We start from the raw sequence: 10,880 nt of genomic DNA on the forward strand, positions 1-10,880 counted from the left end.
AAAAAAAAAAACATTAAAAAAAAATTACATCCATTATGGTCCGACCAAATGACATCTCTCGGTCGATGCCAAAATAACAAATAAAAATGATAAACATTAGTAAAATTTACATATTACAGTTTAGACTACTAGGGCCTTGTGGAGGCTATACAATTTTTAAGCTAGTTTAAGTTTAATGTGAATTGGTCTAAAGTGATACAATTAATATTTTAATCAATAACTACCATAATGATAATTATTAAAAAAAAATCAATAAAATAAAATACAAAATAATAATAACAAAAATAACTGAAAATAATAAGGAATTAACGGATTTTGAAGTGAATAATAAAGCTACAAATTTACAATTAGTGAATTAATATAATGATGAGAATAAAACAAGATGATACTGAATATTATTAAAACAAGGATCCAATAATATCTATCACTAAGCACACACATACATTGCTAATACAGATTGTAATATAGTAAATAAATTATTTGAAGTTAAGAAAAAAATACAGACAGATTTCATTTGGTGAATCAAAATTAATTATAGGGAATCATAGAAGTAAGAAAGTACCCCGTTAAATTTTTCTTTATGTACGTTTACCAAATTTATTGTTATAGGGTGGTTCGATAAATTTAATTTTGTTTCTAACATTTTTTAGATATATTATTTCTTTTCAAAATAATTTGTTATCTATAAATTTTAGAATAATTCTACAAAAATAGTTAAGGTGGTAAAGTGCCAACGATTTTAAGATTTTATGTTTTATCTTTGCGGTGCGTTATTGTTCTCAATGTTCGATTTTGTAGATTTGCAAATTTTGATAAATGACTGTCAGCACTGGCACCATAATATTCGATCCCATATTTTAATATTGGTTCAAATAATGCTTTGTACACCATTGTTAAAGTTTCTCTGCTAAGTACAAATTGGAGGTAATAAATTTTATATGAGCATACTCTTAATCTCCTTAAAACATTAACTATGCATGGTTCCCAAGTAAAAACATCATCCACAGTAAGACCTAGATGTATATATTTTTCTATAACATTAAGTATTTTACAGCAACATATTTTTATATTATTAATTATTAATATTTTGCAAAATCAGTTTTTTCTTTTTTTTCTTTTTGGCTGATAACTTGCAAAATAAGCTTTTTACACTATAAGTAACCTTACATTAAAATGAATATTACCTACAATTCATGTTCGTAACATTGTTTTTTTTTAGAAGAAAATTTGGTTTTTGCACTATAGATCGATATGCAAATGCACATGAGGTTAGATGATGTTGAAAAATAGCTTGAGTACGGTAAAGTACAAATAACTAAGTAAAAAATTCCACATATTCGTTAACACTGGTAGTAAAAAAAAATGTATAATTTACCAGAAAATTAGTCCTTTTTCAGATAAGCACAAATAATGTTTTCATTAATTCGAATATTAATAGTAGACCGTATGTAATAGATTGCAATGAGGAGTTTATATTTTACCGTAGATTGATATGAGGAGAATATGGTTGGGGAAGTAGTCAGCAAAGAGATACAAATATGTAAAACTTATTGATATAATAATATTATATTTAGTTCTGTATTTACATAAGCATAGTCTGATGTTTAATAACTTTTTTTATCTTTTGTTTTCTATAATTGTTACCCCTACAATATTATATATTATCTCCTATAGTATCAACTGCTACTTAATTTATTGTTATGTATATTTCTTAGTTTGTTTGTTATTATTTTATTTTTATTTTTCTCTGACTTAAGGTTGTTATCTTGTTTTGTTTTTCTTATTGTGCCCTTATGAAGGCCTGAAAATCAGGTTGAAACTTTGGCACAGTTTTTATTTATTCCTCATATCGTAATAAATTGTAGGAAGATTGCTTGGATGGTGGTGGACGTTTCACACCACTTTGCAGGTGCTCGTCAGTGCTGTGGCCTAGAGATTTCAGATTTCGACTCTAAGACGCGAAACATGCAAAAGCAAAAAAGTAACAACAAAATGGCTCAACATAATATTTTATTTTAAACTTTTACGAAGGTGATTCCGAAACATTTAATATTTTTCCTCTTTCTTAGTTAATAGTCGAGCGAAGCTTCTGATTGACACCATTTTGTATCAAAAGGGAAGATGGTATTTGACGTTGGTTCAGATATTAAGAAAAATAATCGGCCGAGTAGCATTAAAGAAAAGCTTCGGGTGGTGGACGGCCTCTTGATTAAGTAAAAAATCCCAATATATCCCATCAAATCACCTTTACCCTTCGTCGTAAGCCTACCGACTATTCTACAGTATTCTTTAGTAATGTTGCTCTTACCGCTGTCGAACAGATCCGCTACCTTGGGCTGAAACTGGATAAACGACTAACCTGGAATCCTCACACTAGACTTAAAAGACAGGAAACTGCACCTCGATTCCGTCTATTACAGCACTTACTAGACAAACGGTCTAAATTTCCAATCTATAACAAAAGACTGATCTACATGACTGTAATATGGCCAATCTGAACGTACTGAGTTGAGACTAAACCTTCTAATTCCTCTCGTATCCAATCCTTACAATCCAAAAATCCTTCATTAAATCCTCAATGCTCTTTACATTGTCATAAATAAAATCATACATAAAGACCTTAATGTTCCCTATGTAACCGATCTAGCTCGAACCAGATACCATTCCTTCCATTATAACCTCTCTAACCACCCAAACCCACTAGTTTCTGACCTTGCTTCCTCTTCCATTCCTGAAAATCCTCCGAGGCGCCTGAAAAGTAGATGTGCACGAGACCTGCTAATGTAAAAACCTCATTAGAGTGCTACCAATGGGTAGTTTCTCTACATGCCTGCACTCCATTATAAACTAAACTCAAATTTACTGGATGTATCATTATGTACAGTTGTAAATTTCAATAAAGATATAATACAAAAAGAAAAAAAAAAAAGGTTAAATCATTTGCGAATACCGGGGTTGATAGGAATGCTGATAGTTCATATAGGATGCAGATGCAGACAGTAGTCAGTCGTTCTCAGTGTTTCTGTCTGACAACTCTGACGAAGGCCTGCAAAGTGGGGCGAAATAGTACAGTAAATAGTTTTCTTTTACTATTTTGATACATTTATTGACTCTAATATACTTCATAAGGTCGACTATCTTCTTCCAATATGTATAATCATTTTATTTTATTGTTTTATTTTATTTGAGCGTTAATCTGAAATAAAATAATTGGAACATTTATAGAATAAAGAATAAGATAGTATCATATGGTAGATGGAGTTTCACAAATCTACCTACAGTCATAATTTGCATTTCTCTCACATATTTGCCACTTCGCCCGTCAGTCCCGTGAGAAGCTACTCGAATTAAGATACAGTCGCCTCGAATACCAAAATTAAGGCGAAGGAGTGACTGATTAGGTATTCTCGTCCGACACATACTTCCCTAACCCGGTCACGGTGTGACCGATTCGGTAGGCTTTGTCCCATTAAGAGGTTTCGAGCCACGGATTTATTTATTTTATTATAATTATATTTCGAGTTGTGGATTAACTTCCGCACCTGGACCCGGTTAATATTCATAGAGGGGCCCGATTGAATGGACGTGGCAGAGACACAGAGCGCATACTTAACAAGACCTAGCCCCCGGGCGGATCACGATGAAGCTATTGTCGGGGAGGTCATTGTGAGGGCGTCCCGGCCACTGGTGGGGCTTCTTCCGGCCCAGCCTATTTTCCACAAAGCGGTAAGGTTTCCTATATACAGAAAATTATAAGAACACACAATAACAAGTATAACGATGGTTATTATTAAATAAGAACATTCAACGCAATCCATCTGAGTAGTGTTATAGAAAGTTATATAAATGTACTTAGACGAAGAGGATGTAAGTTTGTTTTTGTAAATAACTGTGAAAAAATATGTTATTTTTTTTTTTTATGCAAACTATCAGGCGCATAAGAAATGTCGGATTTTTTTTACATATTTACTTATTTTATATATTTTCATATTTTTTTTTTACATATTTCTGCCCAAGTCATTAATTTCAGTCCATAATTTTGTTAATAAGCGATCCTTAGGTCATGTCTAATTACCTATTTTGTCAATTCTTCACATTAAAGTTTAAATTAAAACTTTTACTTACAGTCAATCTTTTTTGTTATTATTTATCATAACAATATTTGACTATAAACTTACATCCTAGTTTGTTTTTGTAACTAACTTTGAAAAAAATATGTTTTTTTTTATCATAGCAAACTATCAGGCGCATAAGAAATGTCGGATTTTTTTTACATATTTACTTATTTTACATATTTTCATATTTTTTTTTTTACATATTTATTTTATCTTCCTTTCGTTAAGCAGGTTTTTAGCATAACCTCATTTATCGCCATACTGTACTTCGCCAGAGTAACATTTTGACCAAGGCGGTTGCCTTATAAGTGTCCTTTTTTGTTATTTTGTACCGATATGAATTCCGCCGATATTCGTGTAATTGTTTTGTACGAGTGTAATCATGGTAATAATGCTGCAAAAGCTGCACGCAATATAAACCAGGCGCTTGGGGAGAATACTGTTAGAGAAGTGCAGCGTTTGATAAATTTCGGTTGGTTGATTTTTCGCTACAGAACGAATGAGAAGGCCCAAAACGGCCGAATACATCGCACATAACCATAGCCATATTAGATGAATTAAAATATGAAGTTTTGCAGCTCACAGCCTGTTCACCGGATATATCGACTACCAACTTTCATTTGGATCTGTTTTCACGGGCTAAACTGTATAAAAATGAAGACAGCCTGAAAAATTCGATACCTGAATTTTCGGATTCTAATGATCTGAATTTTATATATAATCTGACTGGTTAATTCTATTTGATTAAATAGACTGGTTATTATTGTTTAAATAAATAAATTTTATCCAATTTTAGTCTCAAAACAATTTATATTTCTTTGTAAGTCTGACGTTTTGGCTAATTCGGCCATTCTCAAGGAAATTCTATGACAAACAGCTATCATTATATATATGATCTTTAACAATTTTAAACAAAAACATTATTATTAATAAATTATCATAACTTAATACAATTTTAAATCCACATCAATTTAAAAAAAAACTTTATGCTGGCTATCCTGCCTAGGTCATTAATTTCAGTCCATAATTTTTTAAAAAGCGATCCTTAGGTCATGTCTAATTATCTATTTTGTCAAATCTTCACATTAAATTTAAAATTAAAACTTTTACTTACAACAATATTTGTGACCTTCTCCACACTCAGGTGAAGCATTTAATTTATTTATTTCAACTATATTTTAATTAAATTTCCTATTTCTCTAATTATTAAAATTCATATCAAGGCTAATTATAATGATCAACGTTCATTTTATCGTATATTTTTCATAAATTAATTTTATTTAAAATCTCTGCACATCGTTGGTTCAGATCTCTTGTGTCTATTTTGAAATTCACTGTATAATTAATTTTTTCTTTTATGTAAATGGACTCAAGTATTTTTTTTTAAGTGTATTATTTTCTTTATGTGAAATCATAGTATTTTCAAAATATAATGTATGCTAGTTTTTGGATGCATGCTGCACTAGTGCTGGTTTATTGGGATCTTTCTTCTTGTTTTTTAAATCATTACTTTGTTGATAAATTCTATCAATTTTTTTGTTTCACCTATATATGTAGCTGGATACTTTAGACATGGAATTTTATATACCAATCCAGATTGATTTTTGGTATCATTTCTGTCCTTAAGTATACTATAATAATTTTTAATTTTGTTGTTGGGTCTGTAATTTAAAGAGTCTTCATTAGCATCATATTATGTAAAAGATTTCTGTATGTCTTCAGATAATCCCTTTATATAATCGAATCCATTTTTTTTTATTATTTACATTTTCGTTTTCTGTTTTATCTTTTAAAGTTTTAAGGTTAATTTCCCAAATCTTGTAAATTAATTTTTGGGGTAAAAATTTTCTAGGAATATATTAAATATTTTATTTTTTACTATATGCAACCTACTGTCATTAGAATTTGTTTAAGACAGGCATACTTTAAAGTTCCGCTTGAAAATTGTATTGAAGCGAATAGAACATATTTTGATTAAATAAACAGCTAGTGAAAAAAGATATGCAGTTTTTTCATCTATTCACTTAAAAAATCCAATAATTCATATACACCAACTTTATACTTCAGTATACTAATAAGTAGTAGTACTGATTTGAAGCAAATTTTAATTATTTTAAAGTTTTTTTGTTTTAAGTTTTTCGATAAGATACACCATATACGATTTTTACAGAAAAAGTGTTCACCTTAAAGAGATGCGTAGCTCGCGTCCGTATCATTGATACACATGCTCTCAGGATAGCGCTAAATTTTTTTTTTCGTACCATCCTCTGCAAAAATTTGTAGCAGGTACTAATATAAATAAAAAAGCATATACGACTGCTCAATCCAGTCTGGATAACGCTAAATGAGCAGCAACTCTCAAATTAACGGCCCTAGTCAACATATATTGGTGAGAGAAAATGGCTTAATAGCCTATTTCCTGTTGCGTATGTATATTTATTTATTAGGAGTATTAATATAGTATTATTATTTCTTGGTAAGTTACTCCTTTATATACCTCAACTACAATATTTATAAACAATGATATAGCTCCAAATCCAAGCAGTAACTCCATAACTTACTGATATAATGGTTAAGATAGATTCACTATTAATAAATCATATAATAATAACAATTATAATAATAATATATAATAAGCTATAATAATTACAATTAAAATTTGTAAACAGCGAATAAATAATTTATCTTTCATGATCAGTTTCTACATATTTTTATTTATGAATTATTTATATACCTATCTAATTTGTCATACGTATCAATATATTATGACAACCCTCTGTTAATCACACTCTAACAACATTCAGTATAGATTGGTTAATTATCTGTTCCACTAAGCAATTGGACAATGGAATCAATTGGACAATGGACTGCTATGTAAACTTCTGTACGTTATTGTAATGTTTACATATATGATCATATCTAAGATTGAATAGTCGGATTGTTTAAGTTGTTATTTATTGAATAAATTATTGTTTAGATATCTATTAAATGGACGACTTCGGCGTGAATAATTGAATTGTATGAAAAAAAAAATTGTGATATCCTATACCGTTTATTTTCTTGAAGGAATTAGTGGCAATGTTTCAATAAAGAACTGTTTTTAATATATATTAGCTATCTATATATTATAGAAAATTCTGAAAATTAAAATGATTCTATAATAAAATTTATTAGATTTTGATATAGATTTATTCTACCTTTAAGAATCTACTACGTTTAAAGAATAATTTTTGAATTGGAATATTAAGTCACAAAACATCACACCTTGCCCTTATGTACCAATAATTTCAATTTACCAATCTGCAATAGCGGACCAATAAATCCTCCTGAACACAGCCAATGTACAGGGAGATATAATATTTTTAAATTGTTTGATGTTTTAATTTAAGAATATTCATTAGCGTTTAATAATGGTCCTTAAAATAATTGAATTTATGAAATACAAGAGAGGGAGGTAGCTCTATGTGTGTTCTGTTCTAATAACTTCTGGGGCTTGGGTTCAAATCCGGCTGTGGCAGATATTATTTATTCTTTAAATGTAGAATAAAAAAAATCCAATTCATGCACACTATTTTTTAAAAATTGATTTACAATTAACATTGCTATTTTATAGAAACAAAGTTTCCCGACTAAGGAAGTGATTGATAATTAAAACTTGCTTAATAATCATAGATCGAATTCGAACAACATTGTAGTTACAATTAATTTAATACTTCGAGAAGGAGTAATCCAGCTGTACAAGTTGGAGCCATTTTGTTTAACAGAACGTAACTGGAAGAAAATGAAAAATACAAGAAAACTAAACTTTTATAATTCTTAACTCCCAGCCCCAAAGCGCTTTTCAGTACTACTGGTGTGCCACACTCAGCGACTCAAAACTTTTGACGTCAGCGGAGTAATATTATCCCACAAGGATCGAAGCAACTCATTTCTATAGAACGCCTAGTTATCACTACTTTATATATAATCTCGTAATAATATTTACTCAGGTAACTTACTTAGGGTGTAACTATTTATATATCTGTTCCTTGTTACATCTGAGTTTATTTATTTCTGTTAAAACACTTTATTTTAATATGTTTTGTTTTCTAATAATAATTAAAAAAAAAGTTTCATACCAAGCTAAAGAAAATATTATTTTGGACTACATGGGAATTAGCTATACGATTATTCATTGTTTTTTAATTATTGAACCTGTCGATTTGTGTTTTAACTAATTTATTTTCTTAGCTTATTAATTCATTAAATTATGTATTTTAACTTATTTATTCATTGAAGTATTTTATTGTTATATCACGTGAATATATATGTGGATTGGTATGCTGTTTATTGTAGTAACCCATTGTATTTGGGCAGCATGGCTAAATAATGCATTTCTCTCTGTTTTTATTGACTATTATACATTTTATACAGGGTATAGATTGCATAAAAGTAATTCAATTATTAGGAGATCATTAGAAAGCTGTTAGTTTGTTAAATTATAAATCAATGAGTATATGGTCCTTTCAGGATAATATTGGATATCTTTTAGTAATAAAAAATATTTGAGTATGTATATATGCACGAAGAAAATATTGGAAGGGTAGTATTATCAAATTAATGTTTCATTTCAGTTCAGTGTTTTTAGCTATTTATTGGTTAGTACGAAACAATGAAATACCTTCTAGATTATGATTTTTTTTCTCCTCGACTCTCTTCTTCGGCCTTAAAAGTCTGTACCCCAGTTACTCCAATGACACGGCAGAGCCAAGAGCAGCTCCACTAGGTACCCGGTCCAAAGAGGCACATGGATGGAGGCTGAAGGCCAGAGAGAACCGGTTTGGTTTTAGCTAACCGGCAGCCTCTATCCCAAACTCTTTCTTTTTAGTAGTCTGCCAATTCTGGGCAGTCATGTCTCTTCTATATTTGTCCTATAGGTGACAGGGCTATAGGTCGTCTATGAGTTGTTTCATTTTTACAGTAATTGATATAAATCACATTCCCATTCTATAAATAATAATAATCCATTTTATTTATATTGTTTTGTTTTTTTAATTTTTGTATGTATTTATTTAAGGATTACTTTAGACGTGTAGAAATCGCACCAACTATTTTAGCTTATTCGTGCGAAATACTAATTTTCTGGATTCAGCTATATTCAACAACGCCACGTCCTATAGATGTAATTATCTAAAAACAAATCATTAGCCTTGAAATATAGATAATTACGTACCCAATAGAAATGTTAAGAAATAGGATAATTTACAGAAAAAAATATTTTCATAAATTAATATTTATAATTAAAAAAAAAAGGAAAAAAATAGTAAGGAAGCAATATTAAGCCATATTAGGTTTTATTACGTGCTATGTGAAAGCTGTGTATGTATTTGTTCTTTTACAAAATTGTTTAAAGAACTTATATATTAATATTTACAAGTGTATAAAACAAGTAAATTTGATGTTAGTTATAAGACAGCATGGTACAGACATGTAAAGAATCTACGCATTGACAGAACTCTAATAACATTTCAAGAGATCTTCAGGCCATCTTCTTTTCAGACGCCTAGGACGATTATCAGATAGTGAAGGAGAAGTTAGGTTAGACACAAGGATTTTGGATAGTAAGGATTGGATACGAGAGGAATTCGATGAGTTTGCGGGGCCTCAAAGCTCAACTCCTTAAGTCCAGATAGGCCTTATTATAGTCATATAAATGAGTATTTTGTAATTAGTTGGTTTAGCCTGTTTCTTTTTTTTTTTAATGTACTTTTATTATTTTTCTTTTTTCTTCGCCTAGATTGTTTGACAGCAGTATTACGGATCACTCTAAGTAGATCCTTTATTTTTTCCAACATCTAACCAAGAGCATATAGGTAAAATAGAAATTATTTACTAACAAATTTGTTGCATGCTATGCTTAAAATAAATAAATATTGCTTGTTTCTCAAAAATAAATGCATACTCCTGCATAGCACTACATAAGTGGAAGAATCGACCATCATGTTAGATCGGAGACTATGAAAAAAATATGCATATACGTTGTAGAAAAATCTAACAAATAATTCCATGTCTTGTTCATTATAGCAATAGCGATTTTACGTTAATTAAAAGTTTATTAGTCAACATAGCGTCCATCGTTATCGATTATTACCGTAACGGATCGAAGAAATATGTCTCTGGAGAAATGTACAGTTAACAATAATTTCAAATCGATTATCATAGGTTTAGAAAATATAGAAAAATAATGAAGTAAACGAGATGAATTATATTTTCTTCTTCTTATATTTTTTATGTTCATAAAGATCTCATGGTATACCAATAGCATTTATTATAGATAATTCAGGAGTAGAAAACCTCATAATTTTTCTTTTTTATTAAACATCTTAATGTGGAAGACAAAAAAAAAAAATACTGAATTGTACAAAGGATCATTTACATCTTTCCACTATATCTTTACTAGCGCAAGTTTTAAAATCGATGAACTAGTAGATTTCCCCAAATTGTATCTAATACTTTTTACACCTACTAATGTGATGTCTCCTATCTCATCCATTTTCGTTTTGATAAAATACTTTGATAATGAAAACCGAATGAGCCTGTCTGTTGTGAAGAACATCTATAATAATATTTGTGGTCACTGATGATGTCAACAAAGCATATTCACGCAACATAATTTATGTTTGTAGGCACATTATTTGATAACCTTCGTACAGAGGTAAACTAGAATGTAGGTTGTATTAGAACAAAGTGTATATAATTACAAAATCAACGTTCCATTACAAAGTG

The sequence above is a fragment of the Halyomorpha halys genome, unplaced genomic scaffold (genome assembly GCF_000696795.3).
Source record: "Halyomorpha halys isolate HHAL.00 unplaced genomic scaffold, Hhal_1.1 Scaffold1503.1, whole genome shotgun sequence".
NCBI lineage: Eukaryota > Metazoa > Arthropoda > Insecta > Hemiptera > Pentatomidae > Halyomorpha > Halyomorpha halys.